The sequence below is a fragment of the Convolutriloba macropyga genome, chromosome 7 (genome assembly GCF_964194025.1).
Source record: "Convolutriloba macropyga chromosome 7, txConMacr16.3, whole genome shotgun sequence".
Taxonomy (NCBI): domain Eukaryota; kingdom Metazoa; phylum Xenacoelomorpha; order Acoela; family Convolutidae; genus Convolutriloba; species Convolutriloba macropyga.
In genome coordinates this window covers 47,476,114-47,496,803 of record NC_134474.1, presented here as the reverse complement: position 1 = coordinate 47,496,803, position 20,690 = coordinate 47,476,114, and the positions used below count along the sequence as shown (strand labels likewise).

General features: G+C 36.7%; 1 protein-coding gene across 3 annotated transcripts in view; it reads right to left on the bottom strand.

Moving 5' to 3' along the window:
- Positions 1-20,690, bottom strand: part of LOC142342323 (uncharacterized) — a 45,571-nt gene that overhangs the window by 15,693 nt on the left and 9,188 nt on the right. Inside the window, exon 1 of one of the 3 annotated variants that reach the window (XM_075393618.1) lies at positions 5,888-6,175. The exons of 1 other annotated variant lie outside the window; for it this stretch is intronic. The gene's annotated coding sequence lies outside the window, so the exon portion shown is untranslated. Of the gene's footprint in view, positions 1-3,023; positions 3,173-5,887; positions 6,176-20,690 lie in introns of those variants that run through there. One more of the 3 variants, XM_075393620.1, reaches the window with a different exon arrangement.

Sequence of the window (20,690 nt, the reverse complement as noted above, 5' to 3'; positions counted from 1 at the left end):
CTAATCCAGTGACAATTGAAACACCTTCTGGATTAAAAGAAGAAGCTAGAGCAAAACAAATTTTGTTTAATTGTGGAACTTTTTAGTTGAAAACTTTATCGGATTCTAATGGTGCGTTCTATATCTTTTCTGAACCCTTTTTTGTTTTTTGTTTGTTTTCCTTTCGAATGCCTTGTTCGATTTGTTATGATTGCTACAGAACGATTTTAAATCAAAACTCCATTTTGACCGTTCAAATTTACGTGGGAGTGAAGGCATTTTCGTTGTATTTGTTCTAATTGTAGCCGTATGAAATTCTAGATAACTATTAATACGTTCCCATTTTTTCCGTTTAATGAACTCTTGTCAGATGTAAAAACTCTGATTATTATGCTTCAACGCCGTATTCTGGCTTCAAAACCGTTTGCGTATAATCGTTTGCTAAATTTTGGATTCCGCTTGTTTTCGATGTTTATTTTTAGTCAATTTACTTAGTCTCACCAATGACATGTTTATTTTCTTCCTAATTGATATTTAGGAAGAAGGTTCTTGTTTTTGAGGTTCTTGTTTGATGTTTTGTCCGATCATCTCATTAATGACCCATAAATGACAAGTTCCATATCGTTTTATTGGCAAAGAAAAAGGGCGCAGCGTTTCGATTATATTCAATATTTTGATGAATTAATTGTGATTTTGAAGGTTTCGATACTGTTTCCCCGCGAAATTGAAATGATTTTTTATTTTCCAATATTTGTTTTCTCTTTGCAGTCCTATGAAAATCAAAAAAACTATAAAAATGCTCTCACACATCTTGCGTTGAATCAATTAGTGTCAGATATAGAGGCTCTGATTGATTGATAAGATCAACAGTTTCTTGAGAAGCCAGAGAAAAATGATAAACAAAATTTTTTTCGATTTCTTTTCTTTTTATCTCCAGAAAATTGGTTTGGTTTTCGGCAATTTTCTGGTTTGTAAGGATTATCAAAGACGTTTCTTTGGGTATGGTTTGCGGCAAATCAATTTGTAGAAAACAATTATCAGACAATAAAAAAATTTTCATATATGGTTTTACAGTGTAAAGAAAACTGAATGTTTTTCAAATCTCTTATAAAAGTTTATTATCTGTTTAGTTATTGGATTCTAACATCCAATATCCCTTGAAATACAAAACAGTAAAATGTGAAAATGAGTAATAAGAAGAACAGAAAGACGTGGCAAAAAGATTTGAAAGGCGTGTTTCACATCTTTCCGTTTTTCTTTTGAATACTTAATTTAATAAGGAAGTCTTTTCTTTGTTTCGTTTTTAAAACTATTGCATAACTGAAATTAAATATATTTTAGTACGCAGTTGCATGTCATTTTTTCTAGCAATTATACCCATAAGATCATACCCGCTCAACCTACGCCGCCCAGATTTTTTCTTTTCTTGTTTTCCTTTCGATTTTCTAATTAGCTCACCTTTTTAAACTGCAATAAAAGAAAGTATTTTATAATATTCACAACTAGCCTCTAAGGGCTACAAAAAGATGTTTTTCTTTTTATCTGTACGATACGCAACCAAAAAGTGAAAGTTTGACAGAAAAAAATAATGCCGGACCAGTGTATATATACATATATATATATATATATATATATATATATATATATATATTCTCTTATTTTGAAAAAAAATTGGAACAATAAGACACGCTGTTCGCAGCAGGGGTGAAATTAAATCAAACGACCTTTCTTAAGTCGGTTAACTTTTCTTTTTTTCCGGATTACCAAAGTTAGCATGCACGAAATTATTGCCCAGGTCTACATACAGATTTAGGAAAGGACAATACTCGACTCAAATGTACTGTGAAAAGACCATACTCGACTCATGTGAGCTATTAAAAGATTTTAGCTGGACATTAAGACATTCTGGACTTTAGCTTGAGTCAGATTTTTTGCAAAAGACTTCAGCTGGACCCAAAAATTTACAAAAGACTTTAGATCAACCCAATATTTGTGCTGAACTTAAGCTCGACACAATGTTTGCAAACAAAGTCCAGTTAGAGATTTTTCATGGGCCCATCATTTGTCTTTTCATAAATCTGCCTTTTTGCCATTAAAAAAGTGTCCGTGCAATACTGTATATAAAGTAGTCAGCGTGTATGCTCCTTCATTTTTTACGAATCAGAAGAACCACTAATCCCTCAAAAACCTGCATTATTTTGGAAAAAGATAGTTCATAATTTTTTAGGTGAAAACGAACTGAATAACGCCGAAACTTTGTCATGGCTAATGGGACTAGGACCAATACACCTAAGCTAGCTGGTTTCATTGAACCAAGTAATGTGGTAATATACTCGAGCTGCCATAACTCTTTATCTTACGATTTGATGAAGATCTTAAGGCTTTTGGCAGTTTTCCAACTGTTTCTTAAGTTGAACTCCTCTGGTGCAAAGCTATTTAGTCTTGCTCCGGCTCTGCTTCTTTATGTACAGGAGCAGAAAAAACGAAAAATTTTGAATGAAATAACAGACCCATGAAAAGACTAATGGTGGACCCATGAAAAGACCTTTACTCGACTTTGTTGGTCATGAAATGACTAATTGTGGACCCATGAAAAGACCTTAGCTGGACTTTCTTCGTTATGAAAAGACTTAAGCTCGACCCATGAAAAGATATTAGCTCGACTTTAACTAGGAAGCTCGACCGTGTAATTATAGTCAATATTTCCTCCCCCTACTAGACTTTAAAAGTCTTTTCATAAGTCGAGCCCTAAGCCTGGGTGAGCTCTCATTAAACATCGAAAACAATCAAAAACGAAAACGGAGTCCCATTTAATTTTTTTCAGACTTATATGACACAGGTAACTCCGTAACCCAGTCCTGAAATTTTCTGTTGCTATAATTTTTCAAAAATTACGATCGGCCAATCAACTATTCTCAAGCCACGCAACTATCAATTACCAACCGAAAAGTTCTTTGACTAGAAAATGTTTATTAGGTCTAGAAATTCTTAGGTCTAGAAAATGTTTAAAAAGCAAAAATTTCGGCGCTGTGATAAAAAATTACCTAGGCTGTAGTCAGAGGCAGGCTAGTTTTGGTAGGAACACCACATATAGCTGCAAGCGGCACATTTCAATCAAGAATAATAATAATAAAAAGGAACAAAGCTGAAAAATCTGCATTGATTGATTTAATCTAAATCAATATCCGGTTTGATAAACAGGGATTAAAATTGGTCAGCTCTTTTTGATCACTCAGCGCACATGCACATGCTCTGATTGATTGATAAGATCAACAGTTTCTTGAGAAGCCAGAGAAAAATTATAAACAAAATTTTTTTCGATTTCTTTTCTTTTTATCTCCAGAAAATTGGTTTGGTTTTCGGCAATTTTCTGGTTTGTAAGGATTATCAAAGACGTTTCTTTGGGTATGGTTTGCGGCAAATCAATTTGTAGAAAACAATTATCAGACAATAAAAAAATTTTCATATATGGTTTTAAAGTGTAAAGAAAACTGAATGTTTTTCAAATCTCTTATAAAAGTTTATTATCTGTTTAGTTATTGGATTCTAACATCCAATATCCCTTGAAATACAAAACAGTAAAATGTGAAAATGAGTAATAAGAAGAACAGAAAGACGTGGCAAAAAGTTTTGAAAGGCGTGTTTCACATCTTTCCATTTTTCTTTTGAATACTTAATTTAATAAGGAAGTCTTTTCTTTGTTTCGTTTTTAAAACTATTGCATAACTGAAATTAAATATATTTTAGTACGCAGTTGCATGTCATTTTTTCTAGCAATTATACCCATAAGATCATACCCGCTCAACCTACGCCGCCCAGATTTTTTCTTTTCTTGTTTTCCTTTCGATTTTCTAATTAGCTCACCTTTTTAAACTGCAATAAAAGAAAGTATTTTATAATATTCACAACTAGCCTCTAAGGGCTACAAAAAGATGTTTTTCTTTTTATCTGTACGATACGCAACCAAAAAGTGAAAGTTTGACAGAAAAAAATAATGCCGGACCAGTGTATATATACATATATATATATATATATATATATATATATATATATATATATTCTCTTATTTTGAAAAAAAAATTGGAACAATAAGACACGCTGTTCGCAGCAGGGGTGAAATTAAATCAAACGACCTTTCTTAAGTTGGTTAACTTTTCTTTTTTTCCGGATTACCAAAGTTAGCATGCACGAAATTATTGCCCAGGTCTACATACAGATTTAGGAAAGGACAATACTCGACTCAAATGTACTGTGAAAAGACCATACTCGACTCATGTGAGCTATTAAAAGATTTTAGCTGGACATTAAGACATTCTGGACTTTAGCTTGAGTCAGATTTTTTGCAAAAGACTTCAGCTGGACCCAAAAATTTACAAAAGACTTTAGATCAACCCAATATTTGTGCTGGACTTAAGCTCGACACAATGTTTGCAAACAAAGTCCAGTTAGAGATTTTTCATGGGCCCATCATTTGTCTTTTCATAAATCTGCCTTTTTGCCATTAAAAAAGTGTCCGTGCAATACTGTATATAAAGTAGTCAGCGTGTATGCTCCTTCATTTTTTACGAATCAGAAGAACCACTAATCCCTCAAAAACCTGCATTATTTTGGAAAAAGATAGTTCATAATTTTTTAGGTGAAAACGAACTGAATAACGCCGAAACTTTGTCATGGCTAATGGGACTAGGACCAATACACCTAAGCTAGCTGGTTTCATTGAACCAAGTAATGTGGTAATATACTCGAGCTGCCATAACTCTTTATCTTACGATTTGATGAAGATCTTAAGGCTTTTGGCAGTTTTCCAACTGTTTCTTAAGTTGAACTCCTCTGGTGCAAAGCTATTTAGTCTTGCTCCGGCTCTGCTTCTTTATGTACAGGAGCAGAAAAAACGAAAAATTTTGAATGAAATAACAGACCCATGAAAAGACTAATGGTGGACCCATGAAAAGACCTTTACTCGACTTTGTTGGTCATGAAATGACTAATTGTGGACCCATGAAAAGACCTTAGCTGGACTTTCTTCGTTATGAAAAGACTTAAGCTCGACCCATGAAAAGATATTAGCTCGACTTTAACTAGGAAGCTCGACCGTGTAATTATAGTCAATATTTCCTCCCCCTACTAGACTTTAAAAGTCTTTTCATAAGTCGAGCCCTAAGCCTGGGTGAGCTCTCATTAAACATCGAAAACAATCAAAAACGAAAACGGAGTCCCATTTAATTTTTTTCAGACTTATATGACACAGGTAACTCCGTAACCCAGTCCTGAAATTTTCTGTTGCTATAATTTTTCAAAAATTACGATCGGCCAATCAACTATTCTCAAGCCACGCAACTATCAATTACCAACCGAAAAGTTCTTTGACTAGAAAATGTTTATTAGGTCTAGAAATTCTTAGGTCTAGAAAATGTTTATATAGCAAAAATTTCGGCGCTGTGATAAAAAATTACCTAGGCTGTAGTCAGAGGCAGGCTAGTTTTGGTAGGAACACCACATATAGCTGCAAGCGGCACATTTCAATCAAGAATAATAATAATAAAAAGGAACAAAGCTGAAAAATCTTCATTGATTGATTTAATCTAAATCAATATCCGGTTTGATAAACAGGGATTAAAATTGGTCAGCTCTTTTTGATCACTCAGCGCACATGCACTGCGGGTATTTTACTATAGTAGCGCACCCACAATTTATAATCTTGCCTCTGATGAGCTAGTATAACCAATTCTGCCAGTAAATACACAACCAACTACTAATGTAACTAAACTGGTACTAAACAGTACTAACCGCATGGTAATAAATGTGTTAGTAGGAACAAAGTTGATCAGTGGCTTTGTTGTTGCAACACACAAGGATATAGCAAATTTACTAACCATCTACTAACCACCTTCTAGCTGTATGTACTAACCACGATTTTGATGGTTGAAAAATCAATAAAACACTCTGTTGTTTATTTGTTGCCCACGGCGACGCGACAGGTCTCCATATTTGAGGCGCACGTGAACGAGTAGAAATTAGGTTAAAATTCAAAGTTAATGTATGTAGTTTCCGCTTCCAATAAATAATAACGATGAAATGGGAAAGTTAATTCTTTTGACTACTAAATATCCACCACGTGAAATGAAAACGCAAGTTTTTTCAGGGGTTTTCAATTGGTTAAATTTGTGAACAGATGGTGAAGAGAGTACACAAGTGGGAAAGTTAAACCTTCGCATGTTTAGAAGACAAAATTCACTCACACCAGATCATAGCTATTTATTTGCTTGTATTCAGTTTAACCAGCACAAAATATAATAGAAAACCAAGGATATTCAAATTACATTTCAAATAAGTAAGAAAATTATGAAGTTGAAAAAAAAAATGTGAATATTGTTTTTAGGGGCGGAGGATAACTGTTACACTCAAATTTCACAAATATCAAACTAAATATTTCTCAAATACTCAATTTTCTAACTGATAACAAATTGTTTATCAGTGAAACGACTGTATGTTGCTTATATTACTTCAATATTGTAATCAATGAAAGACAATGTGGCAATTCTCCTCTCCCATTAGCTGGGCTGAGAGTGGGATGGTCAAAACAAATGAACGTCTAATCAAATACAAATCTGAATAATATCAAAGAAGGCAGGGAGATCTCCAAGCCGTGTGCTTTATCGTATCCAAGTTTTTTCGTAAAGATAAAAACATAAAAATTAGCAGTTGTTATACTTCAGGCGTTCAGATCTTCAAGGCGTTGCTGTTTGACTGCTCTAGATGTACTCACAACTCGCTCAATTTTTGTCCGAGTTCCGCTCTAACAACTTCATAAATAGCCCTTTTCAGAAAGCGTATATATACTCGCAATTAAAACACTTTTTGTCCATAATTTTGCAGATTATGGTTGTAAGCGATTGAGCAATATTGTTACCTCAAATAGTTGTCTCAAACTTTGATTAACTTTCTCACTGATATCCCCTCAAGGAAAATTTGTTTCAACGCGAAGGCGAATGCTGGGACTTTGTCTTTATTATCAATTAGTATCATAGCTTACCCGGGTCCAAATCGAATGACTATCTTGCAAGATTCTGGCAGATTCTGCCGGATTCTTGCAAGAATATGCATATTCTTGCCAGATTTTTTCCAGAATCTTGCAAGACAACAATTTTTCTGCCATAATCTTGCAAAATAGCAATTTTTCTGCCAGAATCTTGCAAGATAATCATTTCTCTGTCAAAATTCTTTAAATTATCAATTTTTTGCACAAAATCCTACACGATGAACCTGAATTGATTAATGCGAGTAATTCTGACAGCAAGAGATTTGTGCGAAAGCTCTTCTGAAATCCTTCAAAGCTCAAAAAAATGGCAAAAAGTGAATAGTTACATATTTCGGGCATTGGCAAGAAAACTTAGTCGTAAGGAGCTGAATTGAATGAAAAGAAGCTGTTTAAGATTCCAAGAATAATATCGCAAAATTTTTTCATCAGAAAAGGTAATCTAGACGTGTAGTTCCGTAAATCTAGATAAAATTGAATGTAAATAGCTTTTAAGATTAAATTATTATGTGTTATCAGTTCTCAAAGGCAGATTTTAATTTCTTTTCTTCAGATAACTCATATTTCCTGAATTAAAATCTATTTAAATTTATTATTTTTCTTAAAAAACACGCAACTGATTCTTGATGAAAATTCAAAATGAAATGTGTTGCATGAACGAGAGCCAATCAGAGGAAAGCGCGACCTGAACGAACTTGCAAGAAACTTGCAATGTAACAATTCTGGCAAATATTGCAAGATGTGCAGTTTTTGCAAGATTTTGGCAGAATCTTGCAAGACAACCACCTGGTCTTGACTGGGGTACAGTCACTAATTCATAGCAGCATTAAAGTAACAATTATCCGAGGACTGTTGTCAGCACAAACAATCACAATAAAAAACTAATTTTGAAACAACTTACATGAGTTCTAATTGAGAAATCAATAAGTTTTTAAGCCATGATATACTTTTGAGCACATCTGTTTTTTAAGCCTAAACTAGTGCAAAAACTTGCCCTCAATTTTTTTCACAAAACACATCAATGCTAAGATGGCTAATATCAAATGGTAAGTAAGTATAGTTAATTTTGTTTTGCCTTTAAAGATTCATATTCGCACTCTTTGTTTTTTATCTGGCACAAAAAAATATTTAAAATATTTTGGTGTTCCATTTTTTTCACCATTATCTGATCTGAATGTCACTTATTTTCAAATAGAAATACAATTTAAAAATGGAAGATCGTTAACGTTTTTCTGAGGTATTGAAAAAAACAACAATTTTTTGGCAAGTAATGTCGCAAAGTCTCCAACAATTTTGTCATTTCAAGTGAAATGCAAAACCTCATATACCGAAACGAAAATCACATCCTCAATTACACAACAGGACAAAATTCGAAATTATAGCTTTTGATTTTTTTACATTCAGTTTCTTCTAACTATCTGTGACGAATTGTTGTGCGTCGGACTTTAATCTGCTTGCTTCACTGGCGCCATTGTTCGCCGGGTCCACAAGAACTTGGTGTGATAGTATATTGCCATACTACGCCTGGCCTAATTTTTGGCCGCAGCTACGCCTTGACAGCATTTATTGAATGTAGCATAAGTTACATTTCCACTGCTATTTGCGACCACCAAAATGTCAACAGTAACTGAACTTTTAATCATAGAAAAAAAGCTTCTTCATGGCAAAGTTTGGTCAAATTTGACAAGTGTTAGAAATTTTCGTCAATCAACCTGTTGTGGTCAAAAATTGATATTTTTTGTTTCATAACAATTTATCAGTTCGATTTGGAATAAGTTTATAGATATGCTATATTCTTGCTTTTCTCATCTATTAACGACCTCAGAAAAGGGTCAAGAGCGATCCATTTTGCACAAATTTTCCCAAAATCGATGAAAAAATTCATGTTTAACCTTGGTAAATGACCTTCAAGGTCACTGGTGTACATGTCTAATATGTATTGTAACACTTCAGCACTGTGCTCTCTTTTGTGGTAGTTTTTAGCTTTAGGTCACAGTTTTTGTTACCAAAAATCGGGTTACCTTGAGAAATTGCCGTATTTTTTTGAACGCTCTAGCTTTTAGATTCTTGAAGTTAGGACCCTAAAAGGGGGATTGGCACAAAACCCAGCTAAAATGGTATCATTTGTTGCTACTCGTAATGTCTGTTTTTTGAAAGTTTTTCAACTGAAGCCCAACGGATCTTCTTCAACTTTTAACCTAATTTTTGTCCATGATTTTTTTAGTTCTTTTCCTATTGTATATTCATGTATTCTAAATGTCACGAGCAGTCTTTGGATCATGTTTGCTTTTGATATGTGAGAGCATTCATTCTTTATTTTCTGTTATGAACAAAATTCGTTTGATATTTGACCAATGAATCAAGTTTGAAATGTGTTTTAAATGCCAGACATTAAGTCAGAAACATTTGTGTAATCATTGTTGGATCTCCAATTCTGACGCCATATTGTTATATTTGAAATTTTAACTTCCTAGCATTTTAATTGACGAAGTGCTGTTAAGTTTATATATACTTTATAATTTGCTTTTTGAACACATGAAGTGTTTCAATGGGATACTCCCTCGAGTCGCAAATATCGTTTATGTACTGTTTAATTACCACTTTTAAATGTCATCTGCTGTACAAGTTAACAGAACGGACATTCGTGTTATTGAAGTCAAGATGTTTGACTTTTGAGTTATGAAATTGAACTTACTCCTAAAAGTTTTGCGAAAATCCTAAGGAAATTACAGTCAAGAAAAGTTTCTAAAGCTTTAAACAAACCAGAAGGTGCGTAAAAATATTTTAAAGTTGTTCACTACTAATATCAGCCGTAACACAATCACTTTTCACTTTTCTGAATTTTTGGAAACTCACTGCTGAAAAATTTTTATGAAGAAATTACTTTCACAAAAAACTTTTGAAAATGAATTCATTGAAAATTTTTATTGTGAAAGTAGGAGAAAAAAAAGAAATTAGAAAAGTCGAGAACAAAACTTTTGAAATTTAAGGAAACATGTGAAGAAGCATAATTTTTGAAGAATTATGTCCAAGGATCCTTAATTCACGTCTCAAATGAAATAAATTAGCGTCCGATTATAACGTTAGTCAACTTTGAGCTAAAAAGTCAAATTAATGCCAAAGTTTTTGACAAATCATTTAGAAGTAAAAAAAAGCTAAACAAGCAAATACAGCTGACCAAAACAAAAACCAATGAAATAATTTGGTTTGTAAAAGAGCAGTTCAATCTGAAATTCGGCATCGTTTCTAAAGCAAATTGTGGAGTTTTTTCAGTTACTCGATCTTTACAGACAATCCTTTACAATCCTTTTCAATCCTTTACAGACACAACCAGAATTTGAACACTTTGAAACATTGCTTCCTCTTTCATTTATTTGTCCTTTTTTAAGAATATGTCCCAGACCGAAATGACCCCTTATCAGACTCAATCAAGAGCACAACGATATAACAAAGGCGTGGCACTGTCAAGAACGCACGTGACTTTGACCAGAAACGTCTTCGAGTGCAGAATAGTCTGATCAGAGACGACAATGACCAGAAAATGGTCTGTCTGATCAGAATTGACTTTGAGCGCAGGATGCTAGTCTGATCAGGGACAACTTCAGATTGGGTCTAATCAGATTCAGATTGGGTCTAATCAGATTCAGATTGGGTCTAGTCAGATTCAGATTGGGTCTAATCAGATTCAGATTGGGTCTAGTCAGATTCAGATTGGGTCTAATCAGATTCAGATTGGGTCTAGTCAGATTCAGATTGGGTCTAATCAGATTCAGATTGGGTCTAATCAGATTCAGATTGGGTCTAATCAGATTCAGATTGGGTCTAGTCAGATTCAGATTGGGTCTAATCAGATTCAGATTGGGTCTAATCAGATTCAGATTGGGTCTAGTCAGATTCAGATTGGGTCTAGTCAGACTCAGATTGGGTCTAATCAGATTCAGATTGGGTCTAGTCAGATTCAGATTGGGTCTAATCAGATTCAGATTGGGTCTAGTCAGATTCAGATTGGGTCTAATCAGATTCAGATTGGGTCTAGTCAGATTCAGATTGGGTCTAGTCAGATTCAGAGTGGGTCTAATCAGATTCAGATTGGGTCTAGTCAGATTCAGATTGGGTCTAATCAGATTCAGATTGGGTCTAATCAGATTCAGATTGGGTCTAGTCAGATTCAGATTGGGTCTAATCAGATTCAGATTGGGTCTAGTCAGATTCAGATTGGGTCTAATCAGATTCAGATTGGGTCTAATCAGATTCAGATTGGGTCTAATCAGATTCAGATTGGGTCTAATCAGATTCAGATTGGGTCTAGTCAGATTCAGATTGGGTCTAATCAGATTCAGATTGGGTCTAGTCAGATTCAGATTGGTTCTAGTCAGATTCAGATTGGGTCTAATCAGATTCAGATTTGGTCTAGTCAGATTCAGATTGGGTCTAATCAGATTCAGATTGGGTCTAATCCGATTCAGATTGGGTCTAGTCAGATTCAGATTGGGTCTAGTCAGATTCAGATTGGGTCTAATCAGATTCAGATTGGGTCTAGTCAGATTCAGATTGGGTCTAATCAGATTCAGATTGGGTCTAGTCAGATTCAGATTGGGTCTAATCAGATTCAGATTGGGTCTAGTCAGATTCAGATTAGGGCTAGTCAGATTCAGATTCGGTCTAATCAGATTCAGATTGGGTCTAGTCAGATTCAGATTGGGTCTAATCAGATTCAGATTGGGTCTAATCAGATTCAGATTGGGTCTAGTCAGATTCAGATTGGGTCTAGTCAGATTCAGATTGGGTCTAATCAGATTCAGATTGGGTCTAATCAGATTCAGATTGGGTCTAGTCAGATTCAGATTGGGTCTAATCAGATTCAGATTGGGTCTAATCAGATTCAGATTGGGTCTAATCAGATTCAGATTGGGTCTAGTCAGATTCAGATTGGGTCTAATCAGATTCAGATTGGGTCTAATCAGATTCAGATTGGGTCTAGTCAGATTCAGATTGGGTCTAGTCAGATTCAGATTGGGTCTAATCAGATTCAGATTGGGTCTAATCAGATTCAGATTGGGTCTAGTCAGATTCAGATTGGGTCTAATCAGATTCAGATTGGGTCTAATCAGATTCAGATTGGGGCTAGTCAGATTCAGATTGGGTCTAGTCAGACTCAGATTGGGTCTAATCAGATTCAGATTGGGTCTAGTCAGATTCAGATTGGGTCTAATCAGATTCAGATTGGGTCTAGTCAGATTCAGATTGGGTCTAATCAGATTCAGATTGGGTCTAGTCAGATTCAGATTGGGTCTAGTCAGATTCAGATTGGGTCTAATCAGATTCAGATTGGGTCTAGTCAGATTCAGATTGGGTCTAATCAGATTCAGATTGGGTCTAGTCAGATTCAGATTGGGTCTAATCAGATTCAGATTGGGTCTAGTCAGATTCAGATTGGGTCTAATCAGATTCAGATTGGGTCTAATCAGATTCAGATTGGGTCTAGTCAGATTCAGTTTGGGTCTAATCAGATTCAGATTGGGTCTAATCAGATTCAGATTGGGTCTAATCAGATTCAGATTGGGTCTAATCAGATTCAGATTGGGTCTAGTCAGATTCAGATTGGGTCTAGTCAGATTCAGATTGGGTCTAATCAGATTCAGATTGGGTCTAGTCAGATTCAGATTGGGTCTAATCAGATTCAGATTGGGTCTAATCAGATTCAGATTGGGTCTAGTCAGATTCAGATTGGGTCTAGTCAGACTCAGATTGGGTCTAATCAGATTCAGATTGGGTCTAGTCAGATTCAGATTGGGTCTAATCAGATTCAGATTGGGTCTAGTCAGATTCAGATTGGGTCTAATCAGATTCAGATTGGGTCTAGTCAGATTCAGATTGGGTCTAATCAGATTCAGATTGGGTCTAGTCAGATTCAGATTGGGTCTAATCAGATTCAGATTGGGTCTAATCAGATTCAGATTGGGTCTAGTCAGATTCAGATTGGGTCTAATCAGATTCAGATTGGGTCTAATCAGATTCAGATTGGGTCTAGTCAGATTCAGATTGGGTCTAATCAGATTCAGATTGGGTCTAATCAGATTCAGATTGGGTCTAGTCAGATTCAGATTGGGTCTAGTCAGACTCAGATTGGGTCTAATCAGATTCAGATTGGGTCTAGTCAGATTCAGATTGGGTCTAATCAGATTCAGATTGGGTCTAGTCAGATTCAGATTGGGTCTAATCAGATTCAGATTGGGTCTAGTCAGATTCAGATTGGGTCTAGTCAGATTCAGATTGGGTCTAATCAGATTCAGATTGGGTCTAGTCAGATTCAGATTGGGTCTAATCAGATTCAGATTGGGTCTAGTCAGATTCAGATTGGGTCTAATCAGATTCAGATTGGGTCTAGTCAGATTCAGATTGGGTCTAATCAGATTCAGATTGGGTCTAATCAGATTCAGATTGGGTCTAGTCAGATTCAGTTTGGGTCTAATCAGATTCAGATTGGGTCTAATCAGATTCAGATTGGGTCTAATCAGATTCAGATTGGGTCTAATCAGATTCAGATTGGGTCTAGTCAGATTCAGATTGGGTCTAGTCAGATTCAGATTGGGTCTAATCAGATTCAGATTGAGTCTAGTCAGATTCAGATTGGGTCTAATCAGATTCAGATTGGGTCTAATCAGATTCAGATTGGGTCTAGTCAGATTCAGATTGGGTCTAGTCAGATTCAGATTGGGTCTAATCAGATTCAGATTGGGTCTAATCAGATTCAGATTGGGTCTAGTCAGATTCAGATAGGGTCTAATCAGATTCAGATTGGGTCTAATCAGATTCATATTGGGTCTAATCAGATTCAGATTAGGTCTAGTCAGATTCAGATTGGGTCTAATCAGATTCAGATTGGGTCTAATCAGATTCAGATTGGGTCTAGTCAGATTCAGATTGGGTCTAGTCAGATTCAGATTGGGTCTAATCAGATTCAGATTGGGTCTAGTCAGATTCAGATTGGGTCTAATCAGATTCAGATTGGGTCTAGTCAGATTCAGATTGGGTCTAATCAGATTCAGATTGGGTCTAGTCAGATTCAGATTGGGTCTAATTAGATTCAGATTGGGTCTAGTCAGATTCAGATTGGGTCTAATCAGATTCTGATTGGGTCTAATCAGATTCAGATTGGGTCTAATCAGATTCAGATTGGGTCTAATCAGATTCAGATTGGGTCTAGTCAGATTCAGATTGGGTCTAGTCAGATTCAGATTGGGTCTAATCAGATTCAGATTGGGTCTAGTCAGATTCAGATTGGGTCTAATCAGATTCAGATTGGGTCTAATCATATTCAGATTGGGTCTAATCAGATTCAGATTGGGTCTAGTCAGATTCAGATTGGGTCTAATCAGATTCAGATTGGGTCTAATCAGATTCAGATTGGGTCTAATCAGATTCATATTGGGTCTAATCAGATTCAGATTGGGTCTAGTCAGATTCAGATTGGGTCTAATCAGATTCAGATTGGGTCTAATCAGATTCAGATTGGGTCTAGTCAGATTCAGATTGGGTCTAATCAGATTCAGATTGGGTCTAATCATATTCAGATTGGGTCTAATCAGATTCAGATTGGGTCTAGTCAGATTCAGATTGGGTCTAATCAGATTCAGATTGGGTCTAATCAGATTCAGATTGGGTCTAGTCAGATTCAGATTGGGTCTAGTCAGATTCAGATTGGGTCTAATCAGATTCAGATTGGGTCTAGACAGATTCAGATTGGGTCTAATCAGATTCAGATTGGGTCTAATCAGATTCAGATTGGGTCTAATCAGATTCAGATTGGGTCTAGTCAGATTCAGATTGGGTCTAATCAGATTCAGATTGGGTCTAATCAGATTCAGATTGGGTCTAGTCAGATTCAGATTGGGTGTAGTCAGATTCAGATTGGGTCTAATCAGATTCAGAATTGGTCTAGTCAGATTCAGATTGGGTCTAATCAGATTCAGATTGGGTCTAGTCAGATTCAGATTGGGTCTAATCAGATTCAGATTGGGTCTAGTCAGATTCAGATTGGGTCTAATCAGATTCAGATTGGGTCTAATCAGATTCAGATTGGGTCTAATCAGATTCAGATTGGGTCTAATCAGATTCAGATTGGGTCTAGTCAGATTCAGATTGGGTCTAATCAGATTCAGATTGGGTCTAATCAGATTCAGATTGGGTCTAGTCAGATTCAGATTGGGTCTAGTCAGATTCAGATTGGGTCTAGTCAGATTCAGATTGGGTCTAATCAGATTCAGATTGGGTCTAGTCAGATTCAGATTGGGTCTAATCAGATTCAGATTGGGTCTAATCAGATTCAGATTGGGTCTCGTCAGATTCAGATTGGGTCAAGTCAGATTCAGATTGGGCCTAGTCAGATTCAGATTGGGTCTAATCAGATTCAGATTGGGTCTAGTCAGATTCAGATTGGGTCTAATCAGATTCAGATTGGGTCTAGTCAGATTCAGATTGGGTCTAATCAGATTCAGATTCGGTCTAATCAGATTCAGATTGGGTCTAATCAGATTCAGATTGGGTCTAATCAGATTCAGATTGGGTCTAATCAGATTCAGATTGGGTCTAGTCAGATTCAGATTGGGTCTAATCAGATTCAGATTGGGTCTAGTTAGATTCAGATTGGGTCTAATCAGATTCAGATTGGGTCTAGTCAGATTCAGATTGGGTCTAATCAGATTCAGATTGGGTCTAATCAGATTCAGATTGGGTCTAATCAGATTCAGATTGGGTCTAATCAGATTCAGATTGGGTCTAGTCAGATTCAGATTGGGTCTAGTCGGATTCAGATTGGGTCTAATCAGATTCAGATTGGGTCTAGTCAGATTCAGATTGGGTCTAATCAGATTCAGATTGGGTCTAGTCAGATTCAGATTGGGTCTAATCAGATTCAGATTGGGTCTAATCAGATTCAGATTGGGTCTAGTCAGATTCAGATTCGGTCTAATCAGATTCAGATTGGGTCTAATCAGATTCAGATTGGGTCTAGTCAGATTCAGATTGGGTCTAATCAGATTCAGATTGGGTCTAATCAGATTCAGATTGGGTCTAATCAGATTCAGATTGGGTCTAGTCAGATTCAGATTGGGTCTAATCAGATTCAGATTGGGTCTAGTCAGATTCAGATTGGGTCTAATCAGATTCAGATTGGGTCTAATCAGATTCAGATTGGGTCTAGTCAGATTCAGATTGGGTCTAGTCAGATTCCGATTGGGTCTAATCAGATTCAGATTGGGTCTAATCAGATTCAGATTGAGTCTAGTCAGATTCAGATTGGGTCTAATCAGATTCAGATTGGGTCTAATCAGATTCAGATTGGGTCTAATCAGATTCAGATTGGGTCTAGTCAGATTCAGATTGGGTCTAATCAGATTCAGATTGGGTCTAATCAGATTCAGATTGGGTCTAGTCAGATTCAGATTGGGTCTAGTCAGATTCAGATTGGGTCTAATCAGATTCAGATTGGGTCTAGTCAGATTCAGATTGGGTCTAATCAGATTCAGATTGGGTCTAGTCAGATTCAGATTGGGTCTAATCAGATTCAGATTGGGTCTAGTCAGATTCAGATTGGGTCTAATCAGATTCAGATTGGGTCTAGTCAGATTCAGATTGGGTCTAATCAGATTCAGATTGGGTCTAATCAGATTCAAATTGGGTCTAGTCAGATTCAGATTGGGTCTAATCAGATTCAGATTGGGTCTAATCAGATTCAGATTGGGTCTAATCAGATTCAGATTGGGTCTAGTCAGATTCAGATTGGTTCTAATCAGATTCAGATTGGGTCTAATCAGATTCAGATTGGGTCTAGTCAGATTCAGATTGGGTCTAGTCAGATTCAGATTGGGTCTAGTCAGATTCAGATTGGGTCTAATCAGATTCAGATTGGGTCTAGTCAGATTCAGATTGGGTCTAATCAGATTCAGATTGGGTCTAATCAGATTCAGATTGGGTCTAATCAGATTCAGATTGGGTCTAATCAGATTCAGATTGGGTCTAGTCAGATTCAGATTGGGTCTAATCAGATTCAAAATGGGTCTAATCAGATTCAGATTGGGTCTAGTCAGATTCAGATTGGGTCTAGTCAGATTCAGATTGGGTCCAATCAGATTCGGATTGGGTCTAGTCAGATTCAGATTGGTTCTAATCAGATTCGGATTGGGTCTAGTCAGATTCAGATTGGGTCTAATCAGATTCAGATTGGGTCTAATCAGATCCAGATTGGGTCTAGTCAGATTCAGATTGGGTCTAATCAGATTCAGATTGGGTCTAATCAGATTCAGATTGGGTCTAGTCAGATTCAGATTGGGTCTAATCAGATTCAGATTGGGTCTAATCAGATTCAGATTGGGTCTAGTCAGATTCAGATTGGGTCTAGTCAGATTCAGATTGGGTCCAATCAGATTCAGATTGGGTCTAGTCAGATTCAGATTGGGTCTAATCAGATTCAGATTGGGTCTAGTCAGATTCAGATTGGGTCTAATCAGATCCAGATTGGGTCTAGTCAGATTCAGATTGGGTCTAATCAGATTCAGATTGGGTCTAATCAGATTCAGATTGGGTCTAATCAGATCCAGATTGGGGCTAGTCAGATTCAGATTGGGTCTAATCAGATTCAGATTGGGTCTAATCAGATTCAGATTGGGTCTAGTCAGATTCAGATTGGGTCTAATCAGATTCAGATTGGGTCTAATCAGATTCAGATTGGGTCTAATCAGATTCAGATTGGGTCTAGTCAGATTCAGATTGGGTCTAATCAGATTCAGATTGGGTCTAATCAGATTCAGATTGGGTCTAGTCAGATTCAGATTGGGTCTAGTCAGATTCAGATTGGGTCTAATCAGATTCAGATTGGGTCTAATCAGATTCAGATTGGGTCTAGTCAGATTCAGATTGGGTCTAATCAGATTCAAAATGGGTCTAATCAGATTCAGATTGGGTCTAGTCAGATTCAGATTGGGTCTAGTCAGATTCAGATTGGGTCCAATCAGATTCAGATTGGGTCTAGTCAGATTCAGATTGGGTCTAATCAGATTCAGATTGGGTCTAGTCAGATTCAGATTGGGTCTAATCAGATTCAGATTGGGTCTAATCAGATCAAGATTGGGTCTAGTCAGATTCAGATTGGGTCTAATCAGATTCAGATTGGGTCTAATCAGATTCAGATTGGGTCTAGTCAGATTCAGATTGGGTCTAATCAGATTCAGATTGGGTCTAATCAGATTCAGATTGGGTCTAATCAGATTCAGATTGGGTCTAGTCAGATTCAGATTGGGTCTAATCAGATTCAGATTGGGTCTAATCAGATTCAGATTGGGTCTAGTCAGATTCAGATTGGGTCTAGTCAGATTCAGATTGGGTCTAGTCAGATTCAGATTGGGTCTAATCAGATTCAGATTGGGTCTAGTCAGATTCAGATTGGGTCTAATCAGATTCAGATTGGGTCTAATCAGATTCAGATTGGGTCTAGTCAGATTCAGTTTGGGTCTAGTCAGATTCAGATTGGGCCTAGTCAGATTCAGATTGGGTCTAATCAGATTCAGATTGGGTCTAGTCAGATTCAGATTGGGTCTAATCAGATTCAGATTGGGTCTAGTCAGATTCAGATTGGGTCTAATCAGATTCAGATTGGGTCTAATCAGATTCAGATTGGGTCTAATCAGATTCAGATTGGGTCTAATCAGATTCAGATTGGGTCTAATCAGATTCAGATTGGGTCTAGTCAGATTCAGATTGGGTCTAATCAGATTCAGATTGGGTCTAGTCAGATTCAGATTGGGTCTAATCAGATTCAGATTGGGTCTAGTCAGATTCAGATTGGGTCTAATCAGATTCAGATTGGGTCTAATCAGATTCAGATTGGGTCTAATCAGATTCGGATTGGGTCTAATCAGATTCAGATTGGGTCTAGTCAGATTCAGATTGGGTCTGGTCAGATTCAGATTGGGTCTAATCAGATTCAGATTGGGTCTAGTCAGATTCAGATTGGGTCTAATCAGATTCAGATTGGGTCTAGTCAGATTTAGATTGGGTCTAATCAGATTCAGATTGGGTCTAATCGGATTCAGATTGGGTCTAGTCAGATTCAGATTGGGTCTAGTCAGATTCAGATTGGGTCTAATCAGATTCAGATTGGGTCTGGTCAGATTCAGAGTGGGTCTAATCAGATTCAGATTGGGTCTAGTCAGTTTCAGATTGGGTCTAGTCAGATTCAGATTGGGTCTAATCAGATTCAGATTGGGTCTAGTCAGATTCAGATTGGGTCTAATCAGATTCAGATTGGGTCTAGTCAGATTCAGATTGGGTCTAGTCAGATTCAGATTGGGTCTAATCAGATTCAGATTGGGTCTAGTGAGATTCAGATTGGGTCTAATCAGATTCAGATTGGGTCTAGTCAGATTCAGATTGGGTCTAGTCAGATTCAGATTGGGTCTAATCAGATTCAGATTGGGTCTAATCAGATTCAGATTGGGTCTAGTCAGATTCAGATTGGGTCTAATCAGATTCAAAATGGGTCTAATCAGATTCAGATTGGGTCTAGTCAGATTCAGATTGGGTCTAGTCAGATTCAGATTGGGTCCAATCAGATTCAGATTGGGTCTAGTCAGATTCAGATTGGGTCTAATCAGATTCAGATTGGGTCTAGTCAGATTCAGATTGGGTCTAATCAGATTCAGATTGGGTCTAGTCAGATTCAGATTGGGTCTAATCAGATTCAGATTGGGTCTAATCAGATTCAGATTGGGTCTAATCAGATTCAGATTGGGTCTAATCAGATTCAGATTGGGTCTAGTCAGATTCAGATTGGGTCTGGTCAGATTCAGATTGGGTCTAATCAGATTCAGATTGGGTCTAGTCAGATTCAGATTGGGTCTAATCAGATTCAGATTGGGTCTAGTCAGATTTAGATTGGGTCTAATCAGATTCAGATTGGGTCTAATCGGATTCAGATTGGTTCTAGTCAGATTCAGATTGGGTCTAGTCAGATTCAGATTGGGTCTAATCAGATTCAGATTGGGTCTGGTCAGATTCAGAGTGGGTCTAATCAGATTCAGATTGGGTCTAGTCAGTTTCAGATTGGGTCTAGTCAGATTCAGATTGGGTCTAATCAGATTCAGATTGGGTCTAGTCAGATTCAGATTGGGTCTAATCAGATTCAGATTGGGTCTAGTCAGATTCAGATTGGGTCTAGTCAGATTCAGATTGGGTCTAATCAGATTCAGATTGGGTCTAGTCAGATTCAGATTGGGTCTAATCAGATTCAGATTGGGTCTAGTCAGATTCAGTTTGAGCACACATTTGCCTAATGGGAGCCCAAAAAAACTTTTAAGTTTATTATTTTTGATTAAAAATTAATTGAAAGTTGACGGCTCTACCAAAAGACAATTAGGCAGAATTGTCGGTCGGATCAGCGAGAGTCTCCGAAAATCAATTGGTTCTAATCTGAATCGCGAAATCATGCCTTCAAAACGAAGTATAACAAACGTGGAAAAAGCGTTATAACGCAAATCTGCCAGCCATCAGTCACTGAGCACACATCTTGCTACAATGACATACAAAAAGTGCAAAATTATAAAGTTTATAAGGTTTTTTCAGGCAAAACGTGTTTTAACTTAATTTACAACTTGCATCAATGTTTTGAAGAAAATTTAAA